The sequence below is a fragment of the Lissotriton helveticus genome, chromosome 1_1 (genome assembly GCF_964261635.1).
Source record: "Lissotriton helveticus chromosome 1_1, aLisHel1.1, whole genome shotgun sequence".
NCBI lineage: Eukaryota > Metazoa > Chordata > Amphibia > Caudata > Salamandridae > Lissotriton > Lissotriton helveticus.
In genome coordinates this window covers 67,808,918-67,825,930 of record NC_136057.1, presented here as the reverse complement: position 1 = coordinate 67,825,930, position 17,013 = coordinate 67,808,918, and the positions used below count along the sequence as shown (strand labels likewise).

Below are 17,013 nucleotides of genomic sequence, written 5' to 3'. Positions count from 1 at the left end.
TTCCGCAAAGCAGAGCTTTGATTTTTCATTGCTGTAGCAGGAACGCCAATGGTGAAAGGGGCTATATTTACGGTAACATATTTTCTGCAACTAAAGCTACAATTTCCTGTGCTATATGCATATGTCTTTTTATTGTAATATTATGCACTAGTCCACTAAACGTAGCAGGTTTCCCTGCAATGGGAATAACACGCTGGCTGGATATCCACTTAAAATGTTTTTGCAAGTAAAAGATCTAGAACCAAACTCAAAAATAAATATCTTTATCAATGTTTGTTCAAGCTTCTTTTGATATTACTTGGCTGGTGGACTATAGCCAGCTTGGGCTTTTAGATGCTTTTGCCGGCCCCGGGTTCTGAAGGTTTAACATGATTCAGTCTTTTTTTGGCATCATAGGGACTTCAATTGAGCCTAAAAGTGGTAATAAATTCAAATGTATTCCAAATAGGGAGCTCCAAATATATGTAGCCCGGGGTTCTACGAACCCTTAATATCTCAATGAACTGTAAGTTATAGTTTTATAAGCTAGTTTGAACAAGCATCGCCAACTGAATGCAAAACGACTGCCTCAAACTCAACACAGAAAAAACAGAAGAACTGATCTTCGGGAACACCGACTCTTGGTGGTTTGCTGAACTAGGACCCTCACCCACTCCTACAGACCATGCCCGGAACCTCTACATCCTCCTGGACAAACTCACTGAAAAACCCCATCAACGCAGTCTCCTCCGCCTCCCTGTCCCTCACCTCCCTCCCACTCCTTCCTCCTCTGCTCCAGCCCCTCCTCCCTCCTCTGCTCTGGGCTCTCCTCCCACCTCTGCCCTGGGCCCCTCCTCCTTCCTCCCCCTCCTTTGCCCCTCCTCCCAATCCTCCCCCTCCTCTGCCTTCTTCCTCCCCTCATCTTCCCCCCTTCCCCCCTTTCCCCCCTCTTCTGTTCCCCCCTACCTCGGGCCCTCCTCTCCTCACCTTCCTCTGCCCCTCCCCCATCTGCTCCCTCCTCCTCCCTCTGCCCCCTCCTCCCTCCACTTCTGCCCCTCCCTCCTCTACCCCCTCTCTGCCACCTCCTCCCCATCTCTGTTCCTCCTCCCCCCTCCTTGCCCCCTCCTCTTTCTCCTCCTCTGCCCCTCCCCCCTCTGCCCCCCTCCTTCCCCCTCTACCCTCCTCCTCTCTCCACCTCTGCCCCTCCCCCCTCTGCCCCCCTTGCCCCCCTATTGGTGCCCCTCCTCCCCCCTCTAGTCCCCTCCTCCCTGCAACTCTGCCAATACCCCCTCTGCCGCCACCTCATTTCCCCCCCCCTCTATCCCCACTCCCCTTCCTCGCCCCCTCCTCTCTCTCCTCCTCCTCTGCCCCTCCCCCCTCTGCCCCCTCCACCTCCCTCTGCCCCCTCCTCCCTCCTCTGCCCGCCCTCCTCCCTCCACCTCTGCTCCTCCCCCCTCTGCCCCCCTCCTCTGTTCCCCCCTCCCTCGGGCCCTCCTCTCCTCACCTTCCTCTGCTGAAGAAACTGAACAGTTTCACTTCCGGGTCAGCACACGGTGCTTATCCCTGGCCTGTGAGTCTAGGAATCACTCCAAGCTTGTTCAGATGTTTCAAGAATATTTATTGTAGAACAAGAGTTCATCAGTAATACAGCCCCACCAGGAGCAGCCAGCAAGGCCCTCAGAACTTCTCCAACTGCGGTTTTCATACAACAACATTCCATGTTACATCATCCTTACAGGGTTCCACTGGTAGAGAGATGGATGATACAATCTACAAGATAGCTAAAATGTAATCTATGTTACATCATCCTTACAGGGTTCCGCTGGTGGAGAGATGGATGATACAAACTACAACGTAGCTAAAATATAATCGATGTGACATCATCCTTACAGGGTTCCACTGGTGGAGAGATGGATGATACAAACTACAACATAGCTAAAATATAATCCATGTTACATCATCCTTACAGAGTTCCACTGGTGGAGAGATGGATGATACAAACTACAACATCGCTAAAATATAATCCATGTTCATCATCCTTACAGGGTTCCACTGGATGAGAGATGGATGATACAAACTACAACATAGCTAAAATATAATTCATGTTATATCATCCTTACAGGGTTCCACTGGTGGAGAGATGTATGATACAAATTACAACATTGTTAAGATATAACAGAGAGTAATAAAGACAGAGTCAGCACATGAAGAATTTCACTTCCGGGTCAGCGGTGGCAGCGACAGTTGAGCTCTGCTCAGGTGTGATAGTGTGGGGTAATTTGTGGCAGAATCAGCACCAGCAGCGGAGGCTGAGCTCCTCTCTTCAAGTCAGTGTGATCGTGTCCGAGTCAGCGGGGGCAGAGTCAGCACCAGCAGTAAGTCCTGTCCAGTCCCAGCCTCCTGCAGGGGGAGGGGCCTCTGAGGGTCTATGCCCCCTGCAGGGGGAGGGGGCCCTGTGGGTCGATGTCTCCTGGAGGGGGAGGGGTCCCTGAGGGTCTGTGCCTCCTGCAGGGGGGAGAGGGGCCCCTGATGGTCTGTGCCTCCTGCAGGGGGGAGGAGCCTCTGAGGGTCAGTGCCTCCTGCAGGGGGAGGGGCCCCTGAGGGTCTGTGCCTCCTGCTGGGGGGAGAAGGGCGCCTTAGGGTCTGTGCCTCCTGCAAGGGGGAGAAGGGCCCCTTAGGGTCTGTGCCTCCTGCAGGGGGGAGAGGGGACCCGGAGGGTCTGTGCTTCCGTCTGTGCCTCCTGTAGGGGAAGGGACCCCTGGGAGTCTGGGCCTCCTTCAGCAGAGAGGGGCCCCTGAGGGTCTGGGCCTCCTGCAGGGGGAGGGGCCCTGAAAGTCTGTGCCTCCTGTAGGGGGAGGGGCCCCTGAGGGTCTGTGCTTCCTGCAGGGGAGAGGGGTCCCTGAGGGTCTGTGCTTCCTGCAGGGGGGAGAGTGGCCCCTGAGGGTCTGTGCCTCCTGCAGGAGGAGGGGCCACTGAGGGTCCTTGCACTTATCCTCATTTTCAGACCCTCACAGACCTCAGACCCCAGGGGGAGGAGAGGGCCTGTAAATGTCTGCTCAGGGAGGAGACTGTCAGCCCCTCCTCTTGAGTTTAAAGAAAAGACTGATTAATCCTTGAGCAAATCTATGAGTGCTGACCCTGGACCTCACGCCTTTGACCCCTAACCTCATGCCTTTGACCCCTGACCTAATGTCTTTGACCCCACTCTTTGTTGAACTGTGCTTAAAATGGCCGCTGAGACTCCATTTTGTGTTGCCATGCTCTCGGCAACCTGGTGAAGGATTGATTTCTGTGTCCCTGTTAGAACTTGCTTAGCCCTCCCCGCTCCTTGCGGTTGAGCCGATTCCGAGAAGCTGCTTGTGCACCTCTCCCCTGGTTGTGCCAAAGACTTAGCCACATCCTGTGCACTGTCAGTAGTTCAGCCTCCCACGACCAACGGCTGTGCTCCGTGACTACGACATCTGGGCGCGGAAGCCAGAGGCTTTGTACATTGTGCAATCAGAGACAGATGCTCCCTGGCCACGATTACGCCACCAGAGACGGATAAGGAACTTGTATTCTGATTGGATATGTAAAGGGTGTGGCTAGTGCTATAATTGTGTGTGCGCTGCGGAGTGAAGCAACAGTCTCCGTAGAATTATCTTTGTACCATTCTCCGACCGTGTCCTTAGCTCAAGCTAATAAAGTAACTTACTTTCCTCCACAGCTAAGTTGCCCTGGTCTCTTTGGTAATGTATGAGTAAGGAAGGTGAACCCGTAGATTCTAGGTGTCCCCTGCACCACTGGCTTTGACCCTCCAGTGGGGAGGGGTCTCCAAAAGCCGGTATCTCCACAACTTGCCTCTATTTCACTTCACTGACTCAAAAGCATATGTTTTAAAATGTATCTTTTTAATAAATGTTTAAACATATCTCCATATACAAGAAAAAGAACAAGAGAAACTAAAGACTGGCAGTTCCATTTATAAATGTAAATATAAGGAGTGACAGCCAAAGTTGTAAAAAAGATATCCAACTTTCCATCACACTTAATACATCTGTCAGTTTCCCAAGTCAGCCTGCAGTATCAGGTTGGTAGTTTTCTTCTTTAGGGCCAGGTGTGGTGCAGCGGCCAGGGCAGCTGACTCCGGCGCACAGGGCTCACTGCTTGAGCCCCAGCATTGGCCGCAGCTCAGCATCATGTGACTCTGGGCAACCAGACGGCCCCAGCACCTGGATACCCTTAGGGGTGATCAGTCACACTTTACAAATCTGCAATTTAGGGACATGCTTGAGTAAAAGGAGGAATTTGCTGAATTCTTTCATGCTTACGTGCATTTATTTAATCTTGAGGGAAACAGCTTCTGTATTTAATGTTACTGGTGTTTCTTTTTCCTAGGCTGTTGTACTTTATAGGGCGTGGGTGCTGATGGCTTCTTCCACTTATCTTCTAGGGATCAGAGAGTCTGCCTTTCTGTATTTAAAGTAGGTGAAAGATATTCTTTGTTGATTCTGTTTTTCACTTTCGGTTTTAATTTAGGTGCAAGAGTTTTCATGATGTTCCACCAGGGAGGAGGCATTTGCAAGTATCGGCCGTGCCAAGTGCCACGCATCAGGGGTTAGTGTATCACACCTTTTTAGTATTTCTTGAGGTGTTTTGCTTTAATAGAGGCTTGAGTGCAGCCAGCCTGTATTTGTTTAATCTTATTGCAGTCTTGGCTGGGCCAAGAGAAGGGACTGGGTTGTCATGGAAACGTCTTCTGGGCTCAGCTTATTACAACATATGGGCATTGTTTCTAGCGCACACGTCCAGAAACAGTAATGAAAGCGTCTCTGATCCTGAGCACATGCTCTGTTCCTACCACCAGTCCAGTCCAGGGATGGACCAGCCTATAGGACACTGTGGCTGTGCCAGGACTGATCACACAGGTCAGTATGAGAGCCATTGTTTTGGCCACTTGTGGGTCTGTTTCATGGACTGGTGGGAAATTTATGTACTGTAGACTTTCCTGATATTATCACATGGACTGCAATTTGTATAGCAACCAGAAGTCTGGTCACAAGCACATTACCTGTATCCATTGGGGTGTTTCAGCACCCCCTGCATGCCTTAATGATTGTGCACCCCTTCTATTTACAGACAGTGAGGCTAACATTTCAGCCAACCATGGCCTGGACACCGCTGGTGCTCCAGATTAAATCCCCCACCCTAAACTACTCCCTAAGGGTTTGTAACAGTCAAACTAAATCAGATACACAAGGGAAGCACACTATTAATCGACCAGGACACTCTTCTATCATAGACTACATCCTGATATGTATCAGAATGGCACCAGGTGGTGGACGTTGCTGTTCTGACCCGACACAACAGCGACCACAATGCTCTAATCTTGGACTTGGAACTGCCATTTAACAAGGAAGTCTCTGGTCTGAACATACTGAAAGATGAGAGATTAACCTAGACCAACAACTGAAGAAGAGTCCGGTGGTCAACCATACAGCAATCCCATGTTAGGATGGCATCCCTACACAACTCAGTGATTCTGTATCTAGTGGCAGCGGAACAGTCCATTCTCAGTGATGGTACATTCATTTCCTTCACTCGAGTTGCAGAGACCTATGAGGTGCTGATTTCCACTCTGGCTGATATATTTTTTCCCCCGTCATACCCAAGTGCATGTAAAAAGACCAAACACCCCTGGTTTAAGGACATGTTGTCAGATGGCCAAGTGAGCATTGATGAAGGCAATCAAAACCAGAGATAGACCCCTAATCAGAGAAAAGAGGCAGCTGTTTAGAGCTAGCATCACCGAAGCAGAAAAACTGTGGGAGCTGGACAAGTGGGATACTTTGAAACAGGCCCTATCCACCCATGACATGAAGGCTTTTAGGTGTATAGTTTATACAGGTAGCAGGTAAAGGGAAGCAGGCAATCAAACCAAAAATTACAGCCAATGTCTGGAAACAACATATTGAGGCCCTGTATCTTAGGTTGGAGGATGAGGGTACTAGTAAAGTTAAAGATTTCTTTCCACCAAAGGACATCTACTCCGAGGCCCCTTTGATAACGCTTACAGAAGTTATCAATGCCTTAAGCAAAATTGCCTCTTCCAAACTGTTTTATTTTGGCAGTGATCGGTGTTAGCATTTAGCTGAAAACATCTTGTTTTTGACAGCCATCTTGCCTGCCATGTGCTCACCATGTGCTCTGTCCTTCCTTGCTGTCGTTTACTCTTGTACTCTGCTTACAGACAGACTATATTTAGGCTCTGCTACTCTGCAAACGCGCAGAAGAAACTGTAACTGTTCATACACCTGTTCTAGTATGTAAGTGGCAGGGTATTCTTCTTGGAGTCAGCAAACTGCTAGCTCCTCCCTACTGTTGACTGTGCATTTCTGTATGACCTTTTATATATGTAATATTTCTCTTCTGTACTTGTACGGCCTTCTTCTGAGCCCCTGTGTGGGTATAAAAGGACCATGTTCCTTCTGTTCAGTGTGCTACTTCATACACTACCGAAGGGTGTTGTGTGAATGTAGTTCCACCTCATGAAGTTAATAAAAAGCTTTGCTTTATATTACAGTCCCCGTGCCAACTTCTATTCTTTTGGTCTGAGGACTTGTGTAGAGAAGGGCGAACCCCTAGCACCGGTAGGCCTAGCTGAGGCTCACATGGCAGACAAGATGGCAGACAAAACAAGATGGCTTCAGCTAAATGCTAATACAGATCGCTGCCAAATTACAACAGACGACCCTTTTAGCATTAGCTGAAAACATTCATTCATTTAGGAAAGTCCGAATTCACATCTTGTACGTTTATTAGCATAATTTCGGTAATCTCTTTATTCAGCATGTGTTGGGCTTTTATTTCTGCAACATTTCGCTTAGTTGGTGTACAGGCAGTGATACAGATGGAGCAAAGTATTGGACCACATTGTATACATATACAGCATGTAAATAGGATTACAAGTATCACACCTAGGATGGTCAATATCTTCCAGCCCCAAGTGACAAATAGTTTCCAAAACCAGCTGGCAAAAGTCCAGGTGCTAGTCTCTGGGTGAATTTCAAACAAAATAGGTATTAGGTGAGGATATAAAACTGCTGTTATTGGACCTTCAATAGTCAGAACCACAGTACACTCACTTCTTCCTACTGGAATTCTCCCAACACTGCCTATACACAAGTCTGCTTTTGCTTTAGTAACAGAAATCACAAATGGTCCTTTGTTCTTAATAGTTCTCATATTTGGGAAAACATATGGTGTGAAAATATTTTCAGGTCGATACTCCTCCCATTCCTATTTAGACCCCGCAGCTCGAGGATAAACATCGTCATCTGGATAACACACTTTATTGAGGTGATAGTTAATTAATCCTACTGCCGTACCAGAGATGTTAGCCTTTCCAGAAGCAATTAAAAGCGCAAACTAGGGGGCGTGGCTAGCAGCCAGACAAGATGGCCGCACACTAACGGAGCTCTGTAGCTGACGAGCTCTCCCGGGAACAATCCGAACACTGATCCGCATTACCGCAACATTCCAACAGTATCGCCTGCCTACGCTAAGCCTCCGGTCCACAAGAAGTCGACTCTCGACTCGGAGAGTGGGACACTGACGTAGTTACGTCGAGATCAGCACTGAGGCCTAATCCCGCGCCAGAAGCCGGGGACTCGGGTAAGTGCCGGGCCGACCGGACAGACACTTAGCGCAGCGTCCGGACGCTTGACTGGTCCCGGCTGCGCCGCGGTCCGTAGGCACGACAGCGGCCCACCTGTCATCGGCGGCACCCCCGCTTGGCCCCCCCCCGGTCCCCCACCGGAGCAGTCCAACGTCTGGCGGCCCAGGGGACAGGGAGGATCGTGAGCGGCCGCGTCCTCCAGCGGTGAGCTGCGGTCGCCTGCAGCACCCGGGTCCCGCAGATCACCGCAGCGGGTTCCTGTAATAGCGCGGGCGAGGGTGTAGGAGCCTACGTCCACCGGCCTGCACCCGAACTGATTCCTGGCCGACTGGGACGTGTGGATCGAGTGATTCTAACAGTGGCCCCTGCGCACTTCACCCGGCACTCTCTGGCCAACACTCTCCGGACCTACAGGGTTCCATATCCTCACGCATCGACTCTGTCACTGCCTGCACACCAGCACAAGTAGAGAGCCTGACCGGCCGCCATTCACGGCGCTGCCCCACCACTCCACCGAGCCCAGATATACCTGCGGACAGCCACCGTCCCCGCTCTAAAGGGACAGTCCTGTCAATAACAATATGAGTGGGAGAGGGACACGGGGTCAGCAGACCCTGAAGCTGGACAAATTCGCATACGTTAAGGACCCGCCGGATGCCCCAAGAACTGACACACAGCGTACGTCACCCCAGCCCAACGGGGCATCTACTGACACCGAGAAGATTACCCTCCACGACGTGATGGCGACCCTGAAAATGATGCAGTCCTCCATGGGAACTATTTCTACCGACGTGTCCCTGATAAGGGCTGATTTGGCGAAAATGTCGGATCGCCTCGGAGAAGTGGAGAAAACCACCACGGGACTCGTTGGGGACACGTCAGACCTACAACGCAGGGTCTCACGACTAGAACACGATAACACCACGCTCAGAGCCAAACTGGATGACCAGGAAGGACGCTCCCGGCGCAATAACGTCCGCTTGATTGGCGTACCAGAATCTGAAGGTGGACCAGCCCTGGACCTATATGTCGAGGACCTTATCCAAAAACAGCTCAAACCCAGAGGACTATCAAATTATTTCTCGGTGGAAAGGGCCCACCGTGTACCAGGAGGCAAGGCCAAAACCGGGGCTCCACCCTGGCCCATCTTGGCGCGCATTTTCAACTTTAGAGACCGGGACGCCATTTTACAAGCCGCCCGAATGCACCCGCCGATCAGGATTGACAACTCCGACATTAACTTTTACCCCGACTACACGGCGGCCGTGGCTCAGCAAAGAAGAAGTTTTACTGATGTAAAGAAGGAACTGAGAGCCCGAGAACTTAAATACTCGATGCTCTTCCCGGCAAAGCTTCGCGTGGAAGCGGAAGGTAAAACATGGTTTTTTGAAGCACCACAAGACGCACAGGATTGGCTGGAAGGTTGGAGACCAGCTAAAGGACCAAAGCATCGTGACCCACGCCGGAACAACGGGGGAAGGAGCCCTCAAACAAATGCTGATAATGACTGAGTAGACGCCGCTATACGACCTATGCAACAGCCATCTCCGGGAAGACCGATTTGGACACCGAGGGTTTAGGCTATGCACCACACTCTTGCACTCAGGAATGGCAAAACACCGCCAATGGTAGGAAGACGGTCTGCTCATTCCTGATGTTGGCGAACAGGGTAAGACTCAGACCTGAATCGTAGACTTTCAGCAGGTAAGAAACCCTGAGCTACCGAACTTTGCATATGGTTTGCGATGGGAGAGACTCAAGGAAGACTACAGTGTTCTCACCCCCACGAACAATGATCTTAAGTTGGGACACTAAGCACTCTGCTCAGTTGGGGGGGTGGAAAGTTCTTTATCCACTGGGCAGGGAGGCAGGGAGGGGGGCAGGGAAGTTACACGCAATATGTTTGTTCTGTTTCTGTTTTAGGTTTTTGGCTTGGCTGGCCGTAGCATGCACACAAGATAGACTTGACATGGCGCTTACCTATACACTCAGGAATACGGCCGCAGATGAGGCCAGCCCGCACTATGTTTTCAGCAGTGCATTCATACACTTCGTACACACATTGGCACAGAGCTTAGAGGCATGAGGCACTTCATGGGATGGCGGCCTATTACTGGCCCAGTCGCGGAAATATGCCGCATCACTCCGAAAACCCCTTTATATTGATCATGATGGGGGAAAATAGCTTGTCGGGCGTAAACCACCAATTGGAAAGAGTGACGTCCCCAAACCTATCGATTATTTCCTGGAATGTGAATGGCCTGGGGCATAAAATAAAACGGGGTTTGGTCCTACAATACCTAAAGCGAAAGGCCCCCACCATTATCCTCCTACAGGAAACACACCTCGCAGGAAACGCCAGCCTAGCCATGAATCGCTGGGGTTTCAAAATGGCCATCCATGCAGAGTTTTCCTCCGGGTCCCGGGAAGTCGGCATATTAGTGAGTAAAAAGGCACCACTACTAATCAAGCACACGTGGGCGGATGAACAAGGGCGCTTTGCGGGGATCACATGTCAGTGGGAGGGGAAGATTTACAACATTCTGTCGGTCTATATTCCCCCTTCATTGCACCAAGGAACACTTCAAGATCTGGGGACACTACTACTGAAACTGCCGGAGGGACGCCTGATCATCGGGGGGGACTTTAACGCAGTGCTTGATGCAGACATAGACCGCCAACCTCCCCGGGATCCGACCAGATCGAGCTACCTCTTCAAAGAATTTCAAGACGCAATAGGGCTTATAAATATGTGGCGGATTAAACATGGCACTGAACGTAGCTACACATTTCATTCTGGGGCACACAACAGTCTCTCCCGCATAGACTACGTCCTTACCTTAGACATACCCCCGGAAACGGTAACATCCCTCGACCACCTACCACGAGGGATATCGGATCACTCTCCAATCCATCTCACCTATACCACAAACCTCACTAGGCGTCAAAGAATCTACCCGATTTACCCGGGATATCTGAAAAACCCCAAAATCGCAAAAGCCCTGGACAATACAACCACGCACTACTTTGAAGAAAACTATTCCTCAGTAAACTCACCCTCCATATTGTGGGAAGCATTTAAAACTGTTCTCAGAGGCCAGGCCATTTCCTCCATTACGAGGCACAAAAAGGAACAAAGGGAAGCCATAGAGAAACTAGAATCTGCGGTCCTTCTGGCGGAGTCAGCCCATGCAGCAGCCCCTACAGACGCCACGACACACACACTCACCCTCACCTCACACGAATATCGGGCATACGCGGAAGAGATGGCCAAAGAAAGACACACTAATACCATGCATAGGATTTATGAGCTGGGGGATAAAACGGGGAAAATGCTCGCGTGGCTGGAAAAAAAAGAGAGAGCAGACAGATGGATAGCCCAATTAACACTAGCCGATGGGACGCACACTACCTCCCCACAGAGAATAGTCGAAGAACTAGCCACACACTACGACCAGGTGTACACAGCACGAGGCACCGTCACAGAAGACGCCTGCGAGCAATTTCTCGATGACATACCACTTGCCACTCTGTCCCCAGAGGACGCACAAACACTGGAAGATGACATAACGGTAGATGAATTAGGAAAAGCACTGACGGCGTTACACACGGGCAAAGCACTAGGGCCCAACGGTATGCCAGTAGAACTATATAAAACAATGGCAAAACATCTCCTCCCCCACATGCTTCCCATGTACGATGACTGTCTCGCGAGAGGTAGTCTGACAGAGGAGCAACGCTTGGCCACTATTGTGGCCATACACAATCCTCCTACAGGCCCATCTCCCTGATAAACGCGGATGCCAAAATTCTGGTGAAACTATTGGCGTCACGCATTCAGCCGCACCTCATGACATTGATACACCCGGATCAATCGGGGTTCATGCCTGGGAGGAACACCTCCCTCAACTTGCGACGCCTTCATGGCGTACTACACCGTATTCCGATGCTAAATGAGGAGGCGGCCATTCTATCCCTAGACGCAACAATGGCATTCGATCTGGTGGAATGGCCCTTCCTGTTTGCGGTGCTTCGGAAGATGGGGTTTGGCCCAAAGTTCTGTGGTTGGGTTAAGCTGTTATACACTAGGCCCCTGGCACAGGTAGTGGCAAACGGACACATTTCACGAACGTTCACTTTAGGTCGCGGCACGAGACAAGGATGCCCATTGTCCCCGCTCCGGTTCGCACTCGTGCTAGAACCACTGGCGGTGAAAATAAGAACGGAACCGAGGATCCGTGGAATCACATGGGAACCGGGGTGGGAGGACCGTATTTCACTATACGCCGATGACGTGCTGATCTATGTCATGTCCCCAACCACGTCCCTCGCAACCCTATTAGACATCCTAGAGGAACACAGGGAAATATCAGGATACACGATTAATTGGACTAAATCATTGTTATACGTACTCCGCGGACAAACACCCACACTGCCCCCTACATGCACACTACAGATAGCGACTGGGGGATTCCGATACCTCGGGATATATGTTACACCGCAACAGACTGTCTTTATGGCAGAAAACCTACTGAAACCATTACATAGGCTTAAATCAGATGTAAAACACTGTCGCTCCCTCCCACTGACACTATTAGGAAGAGCAGCACTTTTCAAAATGCTTTCCCTCCCCAAATTCCTATACGCATTACAAAATACCCCGTTCAGACATGCCCTGCAGGGCGCCATTCCCCCAGGGACCACACTAGCGGACTCCTCCCCACTGGAGGATCGGCTCCTTACTGACCACTTGGACAAAAAAGCAATCTCACCTACATATCGTAAGCTCATCAATAATCTTCCAGACCCAATGGTAATACTTCGAAGCAAATGGGAGGTGGAACTGGGAGATATAGACGATGAGGATTGGCTATATGCGTTGGGTTCGGCCAGAGACGCAGCCATACCGGCCCGTTTGAAACTTATACAGTTAAAAGTGTTACACAGGGTGTACTATACACGCACACTTTTGTACAAACTAGGACGCATACTGCAGCCAGACTGTCTACGAGGCTGTGGCATGCGGGGTACATACTATCACACAATTTGGGAATGTCCTTCCATACAAACATACTGGAGGTCCATCATGTCGGAGATATCGGAAGCGAGTGAAGTAGACTTAGCACCAGAACCGAGATGCTGTCTACTGAATATCTGGTCACCTACGGACCTCAATCGTGGATTGCAAACATGGGCCACACTGGGTATGACCTTAGCAAAACGAAACATTGCTGTGGAGAAGCGTGGCTCAGTTGTTAGAGGCGGCAGACCCGGAAGCTGAGATCGGCCGTGGACCAGGGTTCGATTCCCCGCCTCGGCGGGTCTCGGGCTCAAAATTCCACGGACTCGACAATTCTCGCTCCGGTGCCTACTCGACTCACGGAGTCACACTCTGCAACTCTGGGCAATAGCTTGCTTAATCTCCACTACGGCCCCTCACGGCGGGATGCCTGGCTTTCACCTTGTGGATACCCTGCCGGGGTATCTCACAGGGGAATACCAGGACGGGTTCCCTAAGCAAGCGCCTTGAGACCCCTGGGTGATTCGTGCGCTATATAAATCGAAATACATTTACATTTACATTTACATGGGGAGCTACCTCCACGCCCTCAGGGACACAGTGGGGGAATGATATGGACGCAGCAATGGTAGCGGAGAAGGCAGTGTATGTGAATAGGGGATGCCCAAAAAAGTGGTCCCGGATATGGGAGAAGTGGAATATATACCGCGATAACATATGCGAACCCCCACAAGACCTGCCAAACCCGGACACAAGTCCATAGAATAAGGATGGGAATACATGAGGTACGTGAGCAGGCCACGCTTAGTAATAATGGAAAACCCGTGAGAAATGTACATAATGCTTAGATGATTTAAAGAAAAGATATATGAATAACTCTAGGACCAGTGATATACATTGTTATGTAATAGGTTGCGAACTGTCTTAACGAGCCTTTGTTGACCAGAAAATATGTTATTGAATGAGACTATACACTATCAATATGAGCAGTGAACACACTCCAAGGTAAATGATTAAGTAATTGATGTCAATGTCTAAATGTATTGTGATAATGCTACAAAAAAGCCAAATAAAATTGTTTAAAAAAAAAAAAAACGCAAACTAAGCTTGGCAGGAACCATTGTGCGAGAAAGGAAAAGGAATAAAAGGTGTTCCTCCTTTCTTCTGGTGAGCAGGTATCATCCGACACACCAAACAGTCAGTAGTATTCGTGGCATTGTGAGTGTGATGCAACATCTGAATAAACGTATTGTTCAAATAGGATTGTCGATGCTTCTGCTCATGGTATGGAAGCGTAAAGTAATGATGTTCAGGTGGAACTGGGGTAGTGGCGATCAGCAGTTGCCTAGCAGGAGCCACTTTCTCAACAAACCTGGTTGTCACTGCTACAACAACCATAGCAACAACAAATCCTACAGCACAAATGGTGTTCTTGTTACAAATCTTAGCAACAGTTGATCTCCCTGCAGACATGATCATTTCGTCATTAAATCAATCGTTGGAGCTCTAAAGTCCTGGGCAGCCGTTGGTTTCTTCACCGAGGGTCAAGACGGGTGTCACTATGTAGGACTGATTCCCCCCCCCTTGCCACATCAGCTTCGTTTCACAAACCCAGGACGGTAGCTCAACCAGTCTTTTTCAACAATGCAGGCTCTTTCCGTGGTCTCAGTTGGTATCGGGATACTCCAGGGATCGTATGGGCCGTGAAGACTTCCTCAAGTTCGTCAGCTGATATAGCTTGGCCTTTCTCTGTATTCAGAATCTCTCAATGGTCAGCCAGCACAGAAGGTTCCACCAAAGTAGGTGACACTCTTTTACAATGAGTGCTGTGAAATCAGTTCTTCCTGTTCGTCACTCGAACCGCTGTCCTTGTAGCTAGGAGCACCTGTTCCGGTCCTCGCCACCTGGGGTCCAAGCTGTTCGACCTCTCGAAGACCTTGACCATTACGTGGTCACCGGGTCGGAGTTCATGGGCCTCAACTGTGGACCTGTCAGGAAGAGCTTCTCGAACCTGTTGATTAATAGAAATCAAACTGTCAGTCAACTGTGATAGGTAGTCACTCATCAAAACTCATGGTGCATCATGTATGGGGTGTGGCTTAGGGACTCCCCAAATGTTCATAGGTCTCCCAAATACCACCTCATATGGTGTAAGTCCAGATCGTGAATGTGGCACTGATCTAATGGACAACAATGCCAAGGGCAACGCATCAGGCCATTTCAAAGACGTGGAAGCCTAAATTTTCGCTAGTTTCAACTTTAGGGTAGCATTATACCTTTCCACTAGCCCTGCTGATTGTGGGTGGCAGACTGCATGGAACTTCTGTTTGATCCCTAATCCTTTCAGAACATACTCAACAACTTGCCCAATAAAATGAGGTCCGTTGTCACTCCTCAAAAATTTGCAAACACCAAATCTATGGAAGAATTCTTTCAATAGAACCTTTGCTGTAGTAAGAGCCGTATTATCCTTTGTAGGATATGCCTCTGTCCATTTACTAAAGGCACATACCACCACTAGAACATACTTCAAGTTATTGCAACGTTCAAGCTGAATATAATCCATTTACCAAACGTCAAAAGGTGTGGTTTTTTGTAGCAAATCCTCCTCTAGGAGTCTGTGTCCCTTTACCAGGATTGTACTGCAAACAGATCAAACAGGACTGTACTAGCCTTTGAGCTGTGTCGGCAATTTCTCGATGCTCCCAAACTTGCGTAAGCAATTTAGTTTTTGCTGAAGCTCCAACATGTGTCGCCCATGTGCCATATGAACCATAGGCTGTAAATAGGTGATAGGCAGTTTCCATTTATCCATCTCTTTATCGTGCCAACAGCCCTCATCATCCAACATTCCCTCTTTAGACCAATGCTCAAGCTCCTCCACAGAAGCAGATCTCTGTATGCCAAGCACTTCTTGTCTAGCATCATGCCAACGCTCAGCTTGTGACTTCACTACATACATAGATGTAGTGCTTCGCTGCATCGCAGTCTCACAGGCTACGCGATCTGCAAAGGCGTTGCCTTGTCCTGTCTTGTCAGTCACTTTCTTGTGTGCGCTAAACTTGATAATAGCTATTTTCTTCGGATATGTCAGTGCAGTCAGACGATTATGCACTCGTTTTCCATGCATTATCTGCATCCCATGGCATGTAAGAAAGCCTCTTTCCTTCCAAAGAAGGCTAAAATCATGGCCCCCTCCGGAAGCAGAGCGGATATCTGTATAGATGTTCACACACAAGTCAGTACTAAGCTCACACGCTCTGTAGTGTAGTTCCTATATTCCCAATAGGCTCTGCGCATTGGAATAACATAAACCGCAGTTTAGACGTAGGACTGAGGTCATCAAGGTCTCTACTGAATATGTTAGACTTAATTATGAATGCCAGCTAGCTCAGAGGTCACTAGAAACTCTCTCGAATGAACAGGAAGGAGTTAACTTTCCTGTTTGGAGAAGAAGGGATTCGTTTCTGACAACAGCATAAACATGACAACTTTGCTCCCCCAGAATAAGGAGTATATCTCCAGAGTCGTGTGAAAACAATAGATAGCTATTTCACTCAGTCAATCGTGCATGCTTAATTTCACCAGGAGTGCAGAGAAATAGAGAGACGGGCGTTTTCAATAAAAGTTGTTATTTATTGAGCAGTCTACTTTCTCATGCAAGAGAAGTGAGTTGCCACAATTTCAATACTTATCATGAAGTAAAGTGCGTACAGTAAAAGGAGTATTATGAAATAATACTGTAAAAGCATTGATATGGTTTCTGAGCCATATGATACTTTAAAACGGATAAAATATATACATACATAAAATCATTTACTAAACGTACTCAACTGGTGCTTCTAAGATACGCCTACCCCGGTGTACCTGACCTAAGCCTAATACGTGGGAAGGAGTAAGCAAGTTGCAGTTTAAGTTAAGTTCGTTTTTGCCAAGAATCTGAATCAAGAATTCTCTAAGTTTATAATCAGCTCCGTACCTTGGTCATAGAATGAAGGAGGTCTTGTATCTCTCTCTCAGGACTCGATCTCCCAGCAATCCGCAAGGGTGCCTGGAAACACTGGAGCTGGAATTTCTCGGCTGGAGAAAAGACAGCGTCTCTCTCAGTGCGTCAAATGGGAGGGTTGGCTTCCTTCGGCACTCGCATCAGCTGGGCGTCGGGCAAGTAGATAGCCGCTCTGCTCCAAACCACCGTGTGTTTGCTTAAGGCAACGTTGGTATATTTATACCTGGAAGGTGCCGGGTTTGATGTAAGGTTGGACATAAGACGTCACTAAGAACTTACAGTTCTTTCTGGACTCCAGGAGTTCTTGTGCAAATCAAAACAAAAGCAGGGGGAATTCCCGGGCTGCTGGAG

At 49.1% G+C, this 17,013-nt stretch overlaps 1 protein-coding gene across 1 annotated transcript in view; it reads right to left on the bottom strand.

The window, feature by feature from the left end:
- The window catches only part of LOC144767556 (uncharacterized), a 107,086-nt gene extending 105,466 nt beyond the window's left edge, over positions 1-1,620 (bottom strand). The window contains exon 1 of the mRNA XM_078650984.1: positions 1,484-1,620. The gene's annotated coding sequence lies outside the window, so the exon portion shown is untranslated. The remainder of the gene's footprint in view (positions 1-1,483) is intronic.
- Between the last annotated feature and the right edge of the window lie 15,393 nt (positions 1,621-17,013).